Raw genomic sequence first — 20,698 nt, 5'->3', positions numbered from 1 at the left:
TGAGTTGTCGTTTGATAACGGGATCACATCATTAGGAGAATGATGTGATGGACAATACCCATTCGTTAGCATAGCATATGATTGTTCAGTTTATTGCTACTGCTTTCTTATTTTCAAATACATGTTCCTTCGACCATGAGATCCTGCAACTCCCAGACTCCAGATGAATGCCTTGTGTGTATCAAACGTCACTTCCTAACTGGGTGATCATAAAGGTGCTCTATAGGTATCTCCGAAGGTGTCTGTTGAGTTGGCATGGATTGAGATTGGAATTTTATTCCATATGATGGAAAGGTATCTCTGGGCCCTCTCGGTAATACAACATCATAACAAGCTTGCAAGTAAAGTGACTAAGGAGTTAGTTACAAGATGATGTATTATGGAACGAGTAAAGAGACTTACCGGTAACGAGATTGAAATAGGTATGGAGATACCAATGATCAAATCTCGGGCAAGTAACATACCGACGGACAAATGGAACTATGTATGTTGTCATAAAGGTTCGACCGATAAAGATCTTTGTAGAATATGTAGGAATCAATATGGGCATCCAGGTACCGCTATTGGTTATTGACTGGAGAAGCATCTCGGTCATGTCTACATCATTCCTGAACCCATAGGGTCCGCACGCTTAACGTTCGTTAACGATACAGTATTATATGAATTATGTATGTTGGTGACTAAATGTTGTTTGGAGTCCCAGATGAGCTCACGGGCATGACGAGGAGCTCCGGAATGGTCCCGAGGTAAAGATATTGATATATATAGGATCATATCCGGAAGGGTTCCGTACTTCACCGGAAGGATTTCGGATGTTTCCGGAAATGTTCTGGTGTGAGGACACTTTAGTTGGGCGAAGGGGTAAGGCCCACGGGGCTTTAGGTCGGTGCAAAAGGAAGTTTTGCGGAGGTCGGGACCAGACGTCAAGGACCCTGGTGTCTGATCCTGGGCAAGACGCCGAGGACCCTGGCGTATGGTGCTAGAATCCAAGAAGGACTCTTCCTTACATTCCAAACTGACTTTGGGGAGGCCCTCTCTACAAGTAACGACCTCAGGGCTCAACATATAGATAGAGGAGTAGGGCTATAGCCTCTAGAACACAAGTTTCTGAGCCTCCTCTAGTTGGTCCAAGTTAACTAATTAGAGCTAGCCCTAGCTACCTCTAATCCTCAAAATTAGAAGCCGAGTATGGTTCTAATCTCCTCCCTCTAGTTCATCCTCCGCTCTAAATCAATTGTGCTTGGCGAAGCCTTGCGGAAATTGTTTTACCACCACCGTCACCATGTCGTCATGCTGCCGGAACTCATCTACTACTTCGCTCCTCTTGCTGGATCGAGATGGCGAGGACGTCATCGAGTTGAAAGTTGAAGGAAATATGCCCTAGAGGCAATAATAAAGTTATTATTTATGTCCTTAATTCATGATAAATGTTTATTATTCATGCTAGAATTGTATTTACCGGAAACTTAGTACATGTGTGAATACATAGACAAAACATATAGTCCCTAGTATGCCTCTACTTGACTAGCTCGTTAAACAAAGATGGTTATGTTTCCTAACCATAGACATGTGTTGTCATTTCATAAACAGGATCACATCATTAGGAGAATGATGTGATGGACATGCCCCATCTGTTAGCTTAGCATTATGATCATGTTAGTTTCATTGCTACTGCTTTCTTCATGACTTATACAAGTTCCTCAGACTATGAGATTATGCAACTCCCGAATACCGGAGGAACACTTTGTGTGCTACCAAACGTCACAAGGTAAAAGGGTGATTATAAATGTGCTCTACAGGTGTCTCCGAAGGTGTTTGTTGGGTTGGCATAGATCGAGATTAGGATTTATCACTCCTGTTTCGGAGAGGTATCTCTGGGCCCTCTCGGTAATACTCATCACTATAAGACTTGCAAGCATTGTGACTAAAGAGTTAGTTGCGGGATGAAGTATTACATAATGAGTAAATAGACTTGCCGGTAATGAGATTGAACTAGGTATTGAGATACCGACGATCGAATCCCGGGCAAGTAACATACCGATGACAAAGGGAACAACGTATGTTGTTATGCGGTTTGACCGATAAAGATATTCTTAGAATATGTAGGAACCAATATGAGCATCCAGGTTCCACTAGTGGTTATTGACTGGATACGTGTCTCGGTCATGTCTACATAGTTCTCGAACCCGTAGGGTCCGCACGCTTAACGTTCGATGGCGATTGGTATTATGAGTTTATGTGATATGTTGTACTGAAGATTGTTCGGAGTCTCGGATGTGATCACGGACATGACAAGGAGTCTCGAAATGGTCGAGACATAAAGATTGATATATTGGACGACTATATTCGGACACCTAAAGTGTTCCGGAGAAGTTTCGGATAAAACCGGAGTGCCGGAGGGTTACCGGAACCCCCCAGGGAACTAATGGGCCTCGATGGGCCCTAGTGGAGAGAGAGAGGGGCCAGCCAGGGTAGGTCGCGCACCCCCTCCCCCTGAGTCCGAATAGGACAAGGAAGGGGGGCGGCGCCCCCCTTGCCTTCCCTCGCTCCCTCTTCTTCCTTTCCCCCTCCCTTGCCCAAGTTGGAAACCTACTGGGAATAGGATTCCTAGTAGGAATCCCACTTGGGGCGCGCCCTACAGGGGCTGACCGGCCTCCCCCCTTGCTCCTTTATATAAGGGGGCAGGGGGTACCCTAGAACACACAAGTTGACAATTGTTTAGCCGTGTGCGGTGCCCCCATCCACAGTTACACACCTCGGTCATATCGCCGTAATGCTTAGGCGAAGCCCTGCACGGGTAACTTCATCATCACCGTCACCACGCCATCGTGTTGACGAAACTCTCCCTTGGCCTCAACTGGATCAAGAGTACGAGGGACGTCTCTGAGCTGAACGTGTGCTGAAATCGGAGGTGTCGTACGTTCGGTGCTTGGATCGGTTGGATCGCGAAGATGTTCGACTACATCAACCACGTTAATTAAACGCTTCCTCTTTCGGTCTACGAGGGTACGTGGACACACTCTCCCATCTCGTTGCTATGCATCACCTAGATAGATCTTGCGTGATCGTAGGAAATTTTTTTGAAATTATTGTGTTCCCCAACAGTGGCATCCGAGCCAGGTCTATGCGTAGATGTTTTATGCACGAGTAGAACACAAAGAGTTGTGGGGGATAATAGTCATACTGCTTACCAACATGTCATACTTTGATTCGGCGGTATTGTTGGATGAAGCGGGTCAGACCGACATTACGCGTACGCTTTTGCGATACTGGTTCTACTGACGTGCTTTGCACATAGGTGGCTGGTGAGTGTCTGTTTCTCCAACTTTAGTTGAATCGAGTGTGGCTATGCCCGGTCCTTGTTGAAGGTTAAAACAACACACTTGACGAAAACTTGTTGTGGTTTTGATGCATAGGTAAGAACGGTTCTTGCTAGAAGCCCGTAGAAGCCACGTAAAACTTGCAACAACAAAGTAGAGGACGTCTAACTTGTTTTTGCAGGGCTTGCTGTGATGTGATATGGTCAAGCATGATGTGATATAAATTGTTGTATGAGATGATCATGTTTTGTAACAAAGTTATCGGCAACTGGCAGGAGCCATATGGTTGTCACTTTATTGTATGCAATGCAATCGCCATGTAATTATTTTACTTTATCACTAAACGGTAGCGATAGTCGTAGTAACAATAGGTGGCGAGATGACAATGATGCTACGATGGAGATCAAGGTGTCGCGCCGGTTACGTTGGAGATCATGACAATGCTTCGGTGATGGAGATCATGAGCACAAGATGACGATGGCCATATCATTTCACATATTTTGATTGCATGTGATGTTTATCTTTTTATGCATCTTATTTTGCTTAGTGCGGCGGTAGCATTATAAGATGATCCCTCACTAAATTTCAAGGTATAAGTGTTCACCCTTAGTATGCACCGTTGCTATAGTTCATCGTGCCGAGACACCACGTGATGATTGGGTGTGATAAGCTCTACGTTCACATACAACGGGTGCAAGCCAGTTTTGCATGCGCAGAATACTCGGGTTAAACTTGATGATCCTAGCATATGCAGATATGGCCTCGGAACACTGAGACCGAAAGGTCGAGCGTGAATCATATAGTAGATATGATCAACATAGTGATGTTCACCATTGAAAACTACTCCATCCCACGTGATGATTGGACATGGTTTAACTGATTTGGATCACGTGATCACTTAGATGATTAGAAGGATGTCTATCTAAGTGGGAGTTCCTAAGTAATATGATTAATTGAACTTTAATTTATCATGAACTTAGTACCTGATAGTATTTTTGAAAGCACAAGTGCTCCCTAGCTGGTTTTGGTAATTAATGTCAACATATCTCTTGTTGGACTAACACTTTTATCTAGTATGTTTCAAATAAGTTCAACAATGGAGTGGCATGGACTAAAAGATGTGGGAACTCCTTCAAGATGCTAAGGACAAAGGATTGGCTCAAGCTTCAAGCTCAAGACTCTTCATTTTACATTTTAGTGATCCAAGATCACATTGAGTCTATAGGAAAAGCCAATACTATCAAGGAGGGATGAGGTGTTGCTTAATGAGCCTCTTGCTTCAAGTGCTTAGTGATATGCTCCAAATACCCTCAACTACTTTCCCACTTCCACACATATGTCCTAAAACCTAAAGTCGAACTCGGCCCCACTGATTCTTCCTATCCGGCCCACCGAGTTTTGATGCTTAGCCACTGCCACAAACCCTAGGCAAATCGGTCTCACCGATAGGGATCTCGGTCTCACCGAGATGGGATTGTAATCTCTCTGTGTATGTCCATTATCAAAATCGGTCTCACCGAGTTTGAGCAATCGGTACTACCGAGATTACAATGCAAACTTTTTGGTTAACTAATTATCAAATTCGGTCCCACCGAGTTTGATAATCGGTCCAACCGAGTTTGCCTGACCAACTCTCTGGAAAGCTTATTGCCAAAATCGGTCTCACCGAGTTTGTGTAATCGGTCTTACCGAGATTACGTTATGCCCTAACCCTAACTGAATCGGACCCATCGAGTTGCATTTCGGTCCCGCCGAAAACCCTAATGGTCACATTATTTGCTAAATCGGTCTGACCGAGTTTAACGATTTGGTCCCACCGAGTTTGGTAGATTGTGTGTAACGGTTAGATTTTGTGTGGAGGCTATATATACCCCTCCACCTCCTCTTCATTCGTGGAGAGAGCCATCAGACTGAACCTACACTTCCAGCATCCTATTTCTGAGAGAGAACCACCTACTCATGTGTTGAGGCCAAGATATTCCATTCCTACCATATGAATCTTGATCTCTAGCCTTCCCCAAGTTGCTTTCCACTCAAACCCTCTTTCCACCAGATCCAAATCCTATGAGAGAGAGTTGAGTGTTGGGGAGACTATCATTTGAAGCACAAGAGAAAGGAGTTCATGATCAACACACCATTTGTTACTTCTTGGAGAGTGGTGTCTCCTAGATTGGCTAGGTGTCACTTGGGAGCCTCCGACAAGATTGTGGAGTTGAACCAAGGAGTTTGTAAGGGCAAGGAGATCGCCTACTTCGTGAAGATCTACCGCTAGTGAGGCAAGTCCTTCGTGGGCGACGGCCATGATGGGATAGACAAGGTTGCTTCTTCGTGGACCCTTCGTGGGTTGAAGTCTCCATCAACGTGGATGTACGATAGCACCACCTATCGGAACCACGCCAAAAACATCCGTGTCTCCAATTGCGTTTGAATGCTCCAATCCCTTCCCTTTACATTCTTGCAAGTTGCATGCTTTACTTTCCGCTGCTCATATACTCTTTGCATGCTTGCTTGATATGTGTTGTGAATGTTAAACTTGTGCCTAAACTCCACTCAAACTTTAAAGAAACTTAAAAACTGCAACTTTGGCTCTTAGTGTCTAATCACCCCCCCCCCCCTCTAGACACCTCTTCTCAAGGTCCTACAAGTGGTATCAGAGCATTGGTCTTCATTGCCTTGGTTTAATCACCATTGGAGGAAGATGGATGAGTCTACTTTGGGGAGTCTTAGACATAGAGTGCCTATTCTTGATGGAGAGTATTTTCATGAGTGGAAAAATGAGATGCTTGTTATTTTCAATCAATATCATTTAAACAAGTACATTGCTAGTCCTTGTGCACCTTATGTTGATCCTATGCATCCAACCCATGATGAGTCAATTGACATGGTTAGGAACCTTAGAACTACCGAACTTATCATTAGAGGATTACCTAGAAACTTGATTGGATATTTGCATACTTTTAAGTGTGCCTACACTATATGGAAATTCCTTGAGGAACGATTTCCAGATTATTCTTTGAAAAATCTTGATGAAATTCTCCATAAGTCTATTGCTTTGAGTAAAATGAATACTAGTGATCCTATGTTTGGTGATCGTCTATTTGAGCTTACAAACCTTATGCGTGCCAAAGGAAATGTTGGTATTATTAGTGACATTATTTCCAAAGCTATAAAAATTCATAGACAAGATCATTGTCAAACTCACTCTAACGAATCACCCTCTCTAGGATTTGATCCACCACATGACGATGTTGAACATGGATACTATGATGAGGATGATGATAGTGACTTCGATCTTGATGATGCAATGAGACATTTTGGTCTTATGGAAAATCTTTGGAGATATATTTTAGGAGGAAAGGAATGGGTTCTTGATAGTGGATGTACCGATCACATGACCGGAGATAAAGACATGTTTTGTGAGCTTGCTGATAATGATAGTCCTCGAAAGTATGTCACTTTCGGTGACAACTCAAAGGGTAAGGTGGTTGGCCTTGGTAAGGTGGCCATATCACATGATAGCTCCATACAAAATGTTATGCTCGTTGAATCTCTTGGTTACAACTTACTTTCAGTATCTAGACTTGCTGATTTCGGTTTCAATGTCCTATTTACTGAAGTAGATTTCCAAGTGTTTCGTCGAGATAATCATAAAATGGTCTTTACCTGTGTGCGTAGAGGTGATCTATACATTGTTGATTTCACTAAAAAGGCTCAACCTAAAACTTGCTTCATTGCTAAATCCTCAAAAGGCTGGTTATGGCATAGACGATTAGGTCATGTTGGCATGCGAAACTTTGACAAGCTTATTAAGGGAAATCATATCCTTGGAGTTAATGATGTCATATTTGATAAGGATAGACTTTGCAGTGCTTGTCAAGCAGGTAAACAGGTTGGAGGAAGGCATCCCGTGAAGAACATCATGACCACAAAGAGGCAACTCGAGCTACTTCACATGGATCTCTTTGGTCCCAACTCTTACAAGAGTCTTGATGGAAATTCTTCTCGTCTAGTTATAGTTGATGATTTTTCCAGATTTACGTGGGTGTTCTTTCTCGATGATAAATCGCAGGTCCAAAAGATCTTCAAAAACTTTGCTAGGAAGGCCCAAAATCAATTTGAAGTGAAGATCAAGAAGGTTCGTAGCAACAATGGAACAGAGTTCAAGAACGCAAATGTGGACACCTTTCTTGACGAAGAAGGGATTTCACACGAGTTCTCGGCTACGTACACACCTCAACAAAATGGAGTTGTTGAGAGGAAGAACCGGACGCTCATCGAAATGGCGAGAACGATGATTGATGAGTACAAGACGCCGAAGCACTTTTGGGCAGAAGCGGTTGAGACAGCTTGTCATGCAACAAGTCGCTTGTATCTTCACAAGCTACTCGGCAAGACGGCATATGAGCTCCTCACCGGTAACAAACCCCAAGTTGGATACTTTCGAGTATTCGGCTCAAAGTGCTACATTCTTGATAAGCATCATCGTTCTAAATTTGCTCCTAAGTCTCATGAAGGTTTCCTACTAGGTTATGGCTCAAACTCTCACACTTACCGTGTCTACAACAATTTCACCCGAAAGGTTGAAGAGACAGTAGATGTGAAGTTTGATGAATCTAACGGCTCGCAAGTAGAGCAATTGCCAATTGATGTAGGAGACAAAGATACTTCGGAAGCAATCCAAGACTTGTCTATTGGCAAGGTTCGTCCAACGGAGGTGAAGGAGAGTACCTCGTCCGTCCAAGTGGAAGCTTCTACTTCACGACAAGGTGAACCAAGAGTTGATACGGAAGCATCCACAAGTGGGACACACCAAGATGAAGAAAACGAGGAAGTGCATCAAGATGAACGTCAACAACCTCCTTCTCCACCACGACAAGAGAACGACAACGCCAACAATGAAGAAGGCCAAGAGGAAGAACAAGATGAAGAAGATGTTCAACGAAGACCCAAGCAAAAGCTTTCACGAGTTCGAGCAAGAATTGCTAAAGATCATCCCGTCGAGCAAATCTACAATGACATTCAAACCGGGAGAATCACTCGCTCTAAAACTCGTTTAGCTAACTTTTGTGAAAACTATTCTTTCATCTCTAGCATTGAACCTATGAAGGTTGAAGAAGCATTGGAAGATCCGGATTGGATAAATATTATGCATGAAGAGCTACACAACTTTGAGAGGAACCAAGTTTGGACATTGGTTGAGAAGACCGACAACAACCACAACATCATCGGTACCAAATGGGTGTTTCGCAACAAGCAAGATGAAGATGGACAAGTAGTTCGCAACAAAGCACGTCTCGTCGCCCAAGGCTACACACAAGTCGAAGGTATGGACTATGGTGAGACTTACGCCCCCGTTGCTAGACTTGAGTCCATTCGCATCTTACTTGCCTATGCTAATCATCATGATATCACCTTGTACCAAATGGACATTAAAAGTGCTTTTCTAAATGGTGAAATAGAGGAGGAAGTTTATGTTAAACAACCTCCCGGCTTTGTCAATCCTAAGAAACCCAATCATGTTTACAAACTTCACAAAGCTCTTTATGGTCTTAAACAAGCTCCTAGAGCATGGTATAAATGCTTGACCAAGTTCCTTATTGAAAAAGGCTTTCAAATTGGGAAAATTGATTCTACTCTTTTTACTAAAAGGGTTAATGGAGAACTATTTGTGTGCCAAATTTATGTTGATGATATTATATTTGGTTCAACTAACCCTCATTTTAGTGAAAAGTTTGGGAAGCTAATGTCGGAGAAGTTTGAGATGTCTATGATGAGTGAACTCAAATTCTTTCTTGGTTTGCAAATCAAGCAAACTAAGGAAGGTTTGTCTCTCAAACGAAGTACACCAAGGACTTATTCAAGAAGTTCAATATGCAAGAATGCAAAGGTATGACTACACCCATGCCTACTAGTGGACATCTTGACTTGACCATAGATGGTGAACCGGTTGATCAAAAGGTTTATTGCTCTATGATTGGTTCATTGTTATATCTATGTGCTTCACGTCCCGATATTATGCTAAGCATGTGCATGTGTGCACGATATCAAACTGCTCCTAAAGAGTGTCATCTTAAGGCTGTGAAAAGGATAGTGAGATACTTAATCCATACACCAAATTTTGGCATTTGGTATCCTAAGAGGGCCTCTTTCGATCTTGTTGGCTACTCCGACTCGGACTATGCCGAAGACAAGGTTGATAGAAAGTCCACTTCGGGTACTTGTCAGTTTCTTGGTAGATCTCTTGTGTCTTGGTCCTCCAAGAAACAAAACTCGGTATCCTTATCCACCGCCGAAGCTAAATATATTGCCGCTAGTTCATGTTGTGCTCAATTACTTTGGATGACCCAAACTCTTAAACATTATGGGATATATGTGAGACATGTTCCATTGCTTTGTGATAATGAAAGTGCTATTAAAATTGGTCATAATCCTGTGCAACATTCTCGAACTAAGCATATTGAAGTTCGTCATCATTTCATTCGAGATCATGTTGCTAAGGGTAAAAATGATCTTAAGCATGTTCGCACCGAAAAGAAATTAGCGGATATATTCACTAAACCTCTTGATGAGAAAGTGTTTTGCAGGTTGAGAGGAGAATTGAACATCATTGATGCTTCAAACTTGGAGCAGAAACTCCATTGGATACATGCAAGACATGAGCTTATGACTAATCCTTGATATTTCTCTTATGATGAAAAACTTATGTCTTGGATATATTTGTATCTTGCATGTTATCTAACCCATGTAGGTACTTGGTTGAAACAAATTCCATGAGGTTGAAACCTACTCATATCTTGAGCAATCTCTACATCACCAAGTCACTACACAAAGGTGGTTGAAGACAAGGAAGCACAAAACCATTCAAACATATCCTTTGACAAATTCTATGTTGAGCTTAATGATTGTCATTTTTGGATACACAAGTGCTCTTCCTTGCAAGAACTAACCCATGTAGGTAGATGGACTCAAATTCCAAGTGGTGCTTCCAACTCTTGATGAGCAACATCAACCTTGAGCAACCCACACAAGTTCAACTACATGGACAACACCACCAACCAAGGTATGATATTCCATCTTAGAGAAGCTTTACTCCAAGACATGAGTTAAAGCAACTCGACAAGATGTGAATACATCAAGATGCTTAAACAAAAAATGGCAACCCCATTTTGAGCTTAAACGATGAGTATGACCTATGATCAAGTGATCTCACTTGACTCCTAAGTCAATATACTCTAACATAGGTGACTTTGTCGCTGACAATCTCTAGATGAAGTTCTCTTGTGTTCTTTTCTGTGTTTTGCATTTGTCTCATGCATATTTGGTTCTCCCTTTCAAAAAAACTTCATCTAGATTTCTTTCTGTTTGCTCTGCATTTTCTGCATTCAAATTCCTTGCATATCTTTCAGTCAATTCCTTGCAAATCTTTGTGAGATCTTATTAGTCTAGTGAGCTGAGGTGACAAGTGTTTTCTCTGCGATGAACTCGGTTACACCGATTTGTTATTTTTGGTCCAACCGAATCCTTTCGGTCCAACCGAAGCATACCACTCGGTGCCACCGATTTCACAACAGGAAAAACAGTTTGCCACTTATTCTGTATTTCTTCTGATCCAGCTCCACTCAATGAATCTTGTCCTCTACAAGCATCACATTTATATCATTGCTTTATGGTGTGACTCAAGGATCAAACCCATTCACGACGAATTCCAGAGGGAGAGAGAGATTACATCTTTATCAAGCCCTTCTTGGAAATTGATGTCAAAGGGGGAGAGAGAGATTACATCAAAGCTTATCATTTAGAGAGAGATCACATCTCAAAGGGAGAGAGAGATCCTTCACGGGGAGAGAGAGATCTCCAGGGGGAGAGAATACTAAAAGTAGAAAGTATTTCTCAAGGATCCCAGATGCTTGGTGTTCAAGAGGAGAGATGCCCACATGTCTTCTTGAGGGGAGAGACATGTTCATATGATCTGTTGTGCTTATTTGCTTTAGCATACATTAGCTCTGATCATCTTTCATATCTTTCAGCTCTGATTTTTCAGCTCTGATTTTCTATTCCCTATCTTCTCCCAGTATCCCATGCTAGATTCAGGGGGAGCAAGACATCTAAGGGAAAGAAATCAATTAAATTCATTGCATATCTTTACTCTTGGGGACATGTCTAATCCAATGTGGTACTTAGTACTCACTCTCTACATGTCATCCCAGTCTTGGTATTCTTGTGGTTTCTTTTGTTTGCTCTGGCTAGTAGGTGCATCTGTGTTATCTAACCTTATTTTCACAGGTTCATTCCATCCTAAGACAACTCAAGACCACAAGGTAAGTACATGCATCACAATCATGTGTATGAGGAATTCTTGCTGATGTACATACTGTTTGCAAGAAGGACTCATGGGCATGAAGGTATTCTCTTTAATACTTTTTGCTCTAATGCATATGGCCAAGATACATGTAACACATTGCCTGCTCTATCATGGTTATGCCATCGCATGCTTCTATATTTCATATTCACATGATTGCATACATGTAGGGGGGCCTATGCTTGTTACATGTCTTTCCAAAGCTTTACTTGCTATTCTTTATATCTTTATCTAAAGCTTTGATGTATGTTGTCATCAATTACCAAAAAGGGGGAGATTGAAAGCACAAGTGCTCCCTAGGTGGTTTTGGTAATTAATGTCAACATATCTCTTGTTGGACTAACACTTTTATCTAGTATGTTTCAGATAAGTTCAACAATGGAGTGGCATGGACTAAAAGATGTGGGAACTCCTTCAAGATGCTAAGGACAAAGGATTGGCTCAAGCTTCAAGCTCAAGACTCTTCATTTTACATTTTAGTGATCCAGGATCACATTGAGTCTATAGGAAAAGCCAATACTATCAAGGAGGGATGAGGTGTTGCTTAATGAGCCTCTTGCTTCAAGTGCTTAGTGATATGCTCCAAATACCCTCAACTACTTTCCCACTTCCACACATATGTCCTAAAACCTAAAGTCGAACTCGGCCCCACTGATTCTTCCTATCCGGCGCCACCGAGTTTTGATGTCTTAGGCACTGCCACAAACCCTAGGCAAATCGGTCTCACCGATAGGGATCTCGGTCTCACCGATAGGGATCTCGGTCTCACCGAGATGGGATTGTAATCTCTCTGTGTATGTCCATTATCAAAATCGGTCTCACCGAGTTTGAGCAATCGGTACTACCGAGATTACAATGCAAACTTTCTGGTTAACTTATTATCAAAATCGGTCCCACCAAGTTTGATAATCGGTCCAACCGAGTTTGCCTGACCAACTCTTTGGAAAGCTTATTACCAAAATCGGTCTCACCGAGTTTGTGTAATCGGTCTTACCGAGATTACGTTATGCCCTAACCCTAACCGAGTCGGTCCCACTGAGTTGCATTTCGGTCCCACCGAAAACCCTAACGGTCACATTATTTGCTAAATCAGTCTGACCGAGTTTAACGATTCGGTCCCACCGAGTTTGGTAGATTGTGTGTAACGGTTAGATTTTGTGTGGAGGCTATATATACCCCTCCACCTCCTCTTCATTCATGGAGAGAGCCATCAGACTGAACCTACACTTCCAGCATCCTATTTCTGAGAGAGAACCACCTACTCATGTGTTGAGGCCAAGATATTCAATTCCTACCATATGAATCTTGATCTCTAGCCTTCCCCAAGTTTCTTTCCACTCAAACCCTCTTTCCACCAGATCCAAATCCTATGAGAGAGAGTTGAGTGTTGGGGAGACTATCATTTGAAGCACAAGAGCAAGGAGTTCATCATCAATGCACCATTTGTTACTTCTTGGAGAGTGGTGTCTCCTAGATTGGCTAGGTGTCACTTGGGAGCCTCCGACAAGATTGTGGAGTTGAACCAAGGAGTTTGTAAGGGCAAGGAGATCGCCTACTTCGTGAAGATCTACCGCTAGTGAGGCAAGTCCTTCGTGGGCGACGGCCATGGTGGGATAGACAAGGTTGCTTCTTCGTGGACCCTTCGTGGGTGGAGCCCTCCATGGAGTCGCGCAACCGTTACCCTTCGTGGGTTAAAGTCTCCATCAACGTGGATGTACGATAGCACCACCTATCGGAACCATGCCAAAAACATCCATCTCTCCAATTGCGTTTGAATCCTCCAATCCCTTCCCTTTACATTCTTGCAAGTTGCATGCTTTACTTTTCGCTGCTCATATACTCTTTGCATGCTTGCTTGATATGTATTGTGAATGTTAAACTTGTGCCTAAACTCCACTCAAACTTTAAAGAAACTTAAAAACTGCAACTTTGGCTCTTAGTGTCTAATCACCCCCCCCCCCCTCTAGACACCTCTTCTCAAGGTCCTACAATTTTGCATGTCTATGTTGTTGTAGATCAATGGCCCGTGCTACTGTTCCTTTGAATTTTAATGTGTTCCTAGAGAAAGCTAAGTTGAAATATGATGGTGGCAACTACATGGACTGGGTCCGTAACTTGAGGATTATCCTCATTGCTGCACAGAAGAATTACGTCCTGGAAGCACCGCTAGGTGTCAGGCCTACTGCAGATGCTACTGATGACATGAAGAACGTCTGGCAGAGCAAAGCTGATGACTATTCGATAGTTCAGTGTGCCATGCTTTACGGCTTAGAATCGGGACTTCAAAGACGTTTTGAACGTCATGGAGCATATGAGATGTTCCAAGAGTTGAAGTTAATATTTCTAGAAAATGCCCGAGGTGAGAGATATGAAGTCTCCAACAAGTTATACAGCTGCAAAATGGAGGAGAATAGTTCTGTCAGTGAACACATACTCAAAATGTCTGGGTATCATAATCACTTGACTCAGCTAGGAGTTGATCTTCCAATTGATTGTGTCATTGACAGAGTTCTTCAATCACTGCCACCAAGCTATAAAGGCTTCATGATGAACTATAATGTGCAAGGGATGAACAACACTATTCTCGAGCTCTTCGCAATGCTAAAGGCCGCGGAGGTAGAAATCAAAAAGGAGCATCAAGTGTTGATGGTCAATAAGACCACTAGTTTCAATAAAAAGGGTAAAGGGAAGAAAGGGAACTTCAAGAAGAACGGCAAAAAGGTTGCTGCTCAAGAGAAGAAACCCAAGTCTGGACCTAAGCCTGAGACTGAGTGCTTCTACTACAAGGGGACTGGTCACTGGGAGCAGAACTGCCCCAAGTATTTGGCGGATAAGAAGGATGGCAAAGTGAAAGGTATATTTGATATACATGTTATTGATGTGTACTTAACTAATGCTGGCAGTAGCGCTTGGGTATTTGATACTGGTTCTGTTGCTCATATTTGCAACTCGAAACAGGGGCTGTGGATTAAGCGAAGATTGGCTAAGGACGAGGTGACGATGCGCGTGGGAAATGGTTCCAAAGTCGATGTGATCGCGGTCGGCACGCTACCTCTGCATCTACCATCGGGATTAGTTTTAGACCTGAATAATTGTTATTTGGTGCCAGTGTTGAGCATGAACATTATATCTGGATCTTGTTTGATGCGAGACGGTTATTCATTTAAATCAGAGAATAATGGTTGTTCTATTTATATGGGTAATATCTTTTATGGTCATGCACCCCTGCTGAGTGGTCTATTCCTATTAAATCTCGATAGTAGTGATACACATATTCATAGTATTGAAGCCAAAAGATTGAAGTTTAATAATGATAGTGTAACTTATTTGTGGCACTGCCGTTTGGGTCATATCGGTATAAAGTGCATGAAGAAACTCCATGTTGATGGACTTTTGGAATAACTTGATTATGAATCACTTGGTGCTTGCAAACCGTGCCTTATGGGCAAGATGACTAAAACTCTATTCTCCAGAACAATGGAACGAGCTACTGACTTATTGGAAATAATACATGACTTATTGGAAATAATACATACCGATGTATGTGGTCCAATGAGTATTGATGCTCGTGGTGGGTATCGTTATTTTCTTACCTTCACAGATGATTTGAGCAGATATGGTTATATCTACTTAATGAAGCATAAGTCTGAAACATTTGAAAAGTTCAAAGAATTTCAGAGTTAAGTGGAAAATCATTGTAACAAGAAAATAAAGTTTCTACGATCTGATCGAGGAGGAGAATATTTGAGTTACGAGTTTGGTCTTCATTTGAAACAACATGGGATAGTGTCACAATTAACGCCACCTGGAACACCACAGCGAAATGGTGTGTCTGAATGTCGTAATCGTACTTTATTAGATATGGTGCGATCTATGATGTCTCTTACTGATTTACCGCTATCGTTTTGGGGTTATGCTCTAGAGACGGCTGCATTCACTTTAAATAGGGCACCATCAAAATCCATTGAGACGACGCCTTATGAACTATGGTTTGGCAAGAAACCAAAGTTGTCGTTTCTAAAGTTTGGGGTTGCGATGCTTATGTGAAAAAGCTTCAACCTAATAAGCTCGAACCCAAATCGGAGAAGTGCGTCTTCATAGGATACCCAAAGGAAACTATTGGGTACACCTTCTATCACAGATCCGAAGGCAAAATCTTTGTTGCTAAGAATGGATCCTTTCTAGAGAAGGAGTTTCTCTCGAAAGAAGTGAGTGGGAGGAAAGTAGAACTTGATGAGGTAACGTACCTTCTCCCTTATTGGAAAGTAGTTCATCACAGAAATCAGTTCCCGTGATTCCTACACCAATTAGTGAGGAAGCTAATGATGATGATCATGAAGCTTCAGATCAAGTTACTACCGAACCTCGTAGGCCTTCTAGAGTAAGATTCACACCAGAGTGGTACGATAATCCTATTCTGGAAGTCATGTTACTAGACCATGATGAACCTACAAACTATGAGGAAGCGATGATGATCCCAGATTCCGCGAAATGGCTTGAGGCCATGAAATCTGAGATGGGATCCATGTATGAGTACAAAGTGTGGACTTTGGTGGACTTGCCCGATGGTCGGCAAGCCATAGAGAATAAAAGGATCTTTAAGAAGAAGACCGACGCAGACGGTAATGTTACTGTTTACAAAGCTTGACTTGCTGCAAAAGGTTTTGGACAAGTTCAAGGAGTTGACTACGATGAGACTTTCTCACCCGTAGCGATGCTTAAGTCTGTCCGAATCATGTTAGCAATTGCTGCATTTTATGATTATGAAATTTGGCAAATGGATGTCAAAACTGCATTTTGAATGGATTTCTGGAAGAAGAGTTGTATATGATGCAACCGGAAGGTTTTGTTGATCCAAAGAGTGCTAACAAAGTGTGCAAGCTCCAGTGATGCATTTATGGCCTGGTGCAAGCCTCTGGGAGTTGGAATAAACGCTTTGATAGTGTGATCAAAGCATATGGTTTTATGCAGGCTTTTGGAGAAGCCTGTATTTACAAGAAAGTGAGTGGGCGCTCTGTAGCATTTCTGATCTTATATGTAGATGACATATTGTTGATTGGAAATGATATAGAATTTCTGGATAGCATAAAGGGATACCTGAATAAGAGTTTTTCTATGAAAGACCTTGGAGAAGCTGCTTACATATTGGGCATCAAGATCTATAGAGATAGATCAAGATGCTTAATTGGACTTTCACAAAGCACATACCTTGATAAAGTTTTGAAGAAGTTCAAAATGGATCAGTCAAAGAAAGGGTTCTTGCATGTGTTACAAGGTGTGAAGTTGAGTCAGACTCAAAGCCCGACCACCGCAGAAGATAGAGAGAAAATGAAAGTCATTCCCCGTGCTTCAGCCATAGGTTCTTCTTGTATGCAATATTGTGTACTAGACCTAATGTATGTCTTGCTATAAGCATAGCAGGGAGGTACCAAAGTAATCCCGGAGTGGAGCACTGGAAAGCGGTCAAGAACATCCTGAATGCCTGAAAAGGACCAAGGATATGTTTCTCGTTTATGGAGGTGAAAAAGAGCTCGTCATAAATGGTCACGTCGATGCAAGCTTTGGCACTGATCCGGATGACTCTAAGTCACAAACCGGATACGTATTTTTATTGAATGGAGGAGCTGTCAGTTGGTGCAGTTCCAAGCAGAGCGTCGTGGCGGGATCTACGTGTGAAGTGGAGTACATTGCTGCTTCGGAAGCAGCAAATGAAGGAGTTTGGATGAAGGAGTTCATATCCGATCTAGGTGTCATACCTAATGCATCGGGTCCAATGAAAATCTTTTGTGACAATACTGGTGCAATTGCCTTGGCAAAGGAATGCAGATTTCACAAGAGAACCAAGCACATCAAGAGATGCTTCAATTCCATCCGTCATCAAGTGTCAGAAGGGGATATAGAGATTTGCAAGATACACATGGATCTAAATGTTGCAGACCCGTTAACTAAGCCTCTTCCATGAGCAAAACATGATCAGCACCAAAGCTCCTTGGGTGTTAGAATCATTACTATGTAATCTAGATTATTGACTCTAGTGCAAGTGGGAGACTGAAGAGAATATCCCCTAGAGGCAATAATAAAGTTATTATTTATTTCCTTAATTAATGATAAATGTTTATTATTCATGCTAGAATTGTATTAACTGGAAACTTAGTACATGTGTGAATGCATAAACAAAACATATAGTCCCTAGTATGCCTCTACTTGACTAGCTCGTTAATCAAAGATGGTTATGTTTCCTAACCATAGACATGTGTTGTCATTAGATAAACAGGATCACATCATTAGGAGAATGATGTGATAGAAATGACCCATCCGTTAGCTTAGCATTATGATCGTGTTAGTTTCATTGCTACTGCTTTCTTCATGGCTTATACAAGTTCCTCGGACTATGAGATTATGCAACTCCCGAATTCCGTAGGAACACTTTGTGTGCTACCAAACGTCACAACGTAAAAGGGTGATTATAAATGTGCTCTACAGGTGTCTCCGAAGGTGTTTGTTGGGTTGGCATAGATCGAGATTAGGATTTGTCACTCTGTGTTTCGGAGAGGTATCTCTGGGCCCTCTCGGTAATACTCATCACTATAAGCCTTGCAAGCATTGTGACTAAAGAGTTAGTTGCGGGATGAAGTATTACGGAACGAGTAAAGAGACTTGTCGGTAACGAGATTGAACTAGGTATTGAGATACCGACGATCGAATCTCGGGCAAGTAACATACCGATGACAAAGGGAACAACGTATGTTGTTATGCAGTTTGACCGATAAAGAACTTCGTAGAATATGTAGGAACCAATATGAGCATCCAGGTTCCGCTATTGGTTATTGACCGGAGACGTGTCTCGGTCATGTCTACATAGTTCTCGAACCCGTAGGGTCCGCACGCTTAACGTTCGATGACGATTGGTATTATGAGTTTATGTGATATGGTGTACCGAAGATTGTTCGGAGTCCCGGATGTGATCACGGACATGACGAGGAGTCTCGAAATGGTCGAGACATAAAGATTGATATATTGGACAACTATATTCGGACACCTAAAGTGTTTCGGAGAAGTTTCGGATAAAACCGGAGTGCCGGAGGGTTACCGAAACCCCCCGGGGAACTAATGGGCCTCGATGGGCCCTAGTGGAGAGAGAGAGGGGCCGGCCAGGGTAGGCCGTGCGTCCCTCCCCTGAGTCTGAATAGGACAAAGAAGGGGGGCTCTCCTTCCTTTCCCTCTCCCTTTCCCCAAGTTGGAAACCTACTAGGAATAGGATTCCTAGTAGGAATCCTACTTGGGGCACGCCCTACAGGGGCGGGCCGGCATCCCCCCTTGCTCCTTTATATACGGGGGCAGGGGGTACCCTAGTACACACAAGTTGACAATTGTTTAGCCGTGTGCGGTGCCCCCCTACACAGTTACACACCTTGGTCATATCGTCGTAGTGCTTAGGCGAAGCCCTGCACCGATAACTTCCGCATCACCGTCACCACGCCGTCGTGCTGACAAAACTCTCCCTCGGCCTCAACTAGATCAAGAGTACGAGGGATGTCTCCGAGCTGAACGTGTGTTGAACGCGGAGGTGTCGTATGTTCGGTGCTTGGATCGGTTGGATCGCAAAGACATTCGACTACATCAACCGCGTTAACTAAACGATTCCGCTTTTGGTCTGCGAGGGTACGTGGACACACTCTCCCCTCTCGTTGCTATGCATCACCTAGATAGATCTTGCATGATCGTAGGAAATTTTTTGAAATTACTGCGTTCCCCAACAAACGTGTGCTGAACGCGGAGGTGCCGTATGTTCAATGCTTGATCGGAACGGAATGTGAAGGTGTACGAACATCAACCGTGTTGATAAACGCTTCCGCTTAGTGATCTACAAGGGTATGTAGATACTCTTCCCCTCTCATAGCTATGCATCTCCATGGATAGATCTTGCGTGTGCATAAAAAAATTGTTTTCCATACAACATTTCACATCTAGTTAACTTAGACAACATATTATTTATAATATTACAAATATATTCTTTTATGTATCAAATTCATATTATTGGACTAATGATATTTATTTTATTCAAAAAAACATAATTTGACCATAAATTATAATCATACAACCCCTATCTCTCTCTCTATAAATGGGTTCATGGATAAAAAAGCTAACGTGCATCAAAGAGAATGCGTCGGAGAGGAGGAAGGGCTCGGTCAGTGGGAGGAGGATGGTGCCGTGCTCGAGAGGTGGTGCAAATCTGGAGGGCGTCGAAGCGTGGCTTAAATAGCTGCGGCTAGGCGGAGGGGCAGTCAGCTCGCTTCAATGCGGAGCGGCGGCCGAAGTTGATTCCTCGGTACGTGACGCCCGCATTGAATTGGCAACGCCCGAGAGGTCACGTTCATCAGCGCCGCTCTCCCATCCAATCAAATCGCGACATCAATGTCGACGATGCATGCTCTGGACCGGCATGAATGTGGTGCGGCAAGCGACGCGGGCGTTTGAAGGAAAGCGAGGGAGAGGTGGGTAGGGGACTTTGATGGGCCAGGGCGATTAGACGCGGGCTTGGGAGTGGTTCGGACGCCCGCAAAGCCCCATGTTTGTCTCTGGTTTGTGGGAGAAAGTATGTCCGGATCGGCCGACGGACCGATACAGACCCGCGTTGGATAGCACAACATGTACAGACCGCACATCCAAACGTATGCGGGCGATTTGAGGGTCGGCATTGGAGATGCCATTATTAGGAAACCATGTCCGACTAATTTGACTATCCGAATTCATAACTCAATCGTAAATTTCTCGTGCGAGTATATTAGTTGTATAGTAAATTATAATTTGACAATAAATTACTTATGAATATTAGTTAACTTAGAGAACATATTACCTATAATATTGCAAATATATTATTTTATGTATCAAATTCATATTATTGGACTAATGATATTTATTTTATTCAAAAAATCATAATTTGACCATAAATTATAATTATACAACCCCTATCTCTCTTTCTCTAAAGGGGTTCATGGATAAAAAAACTGACGTGCAT

This window comes from Triticum aestivum, chromosome 4B (assembly GCF_018294505.1).
Source record: "Triticum aestivum cultivar Chinese Spring chromosome 4B, IWGSC CS RefSeq v2.1, whole genome shotgun sequence".
In the NCBI taxonomy this organism is placed as follows: Eukaryota; Viridiplantae; Streptophyta; class Magnoliopsida; order Poales; family Poaceae; genus Triticum; species Triticum aestivum.
The sequence above is the reverse complement of the archived record's forward strand: the minus strand, read 5'-3'. Positions refer to the sequence as shown.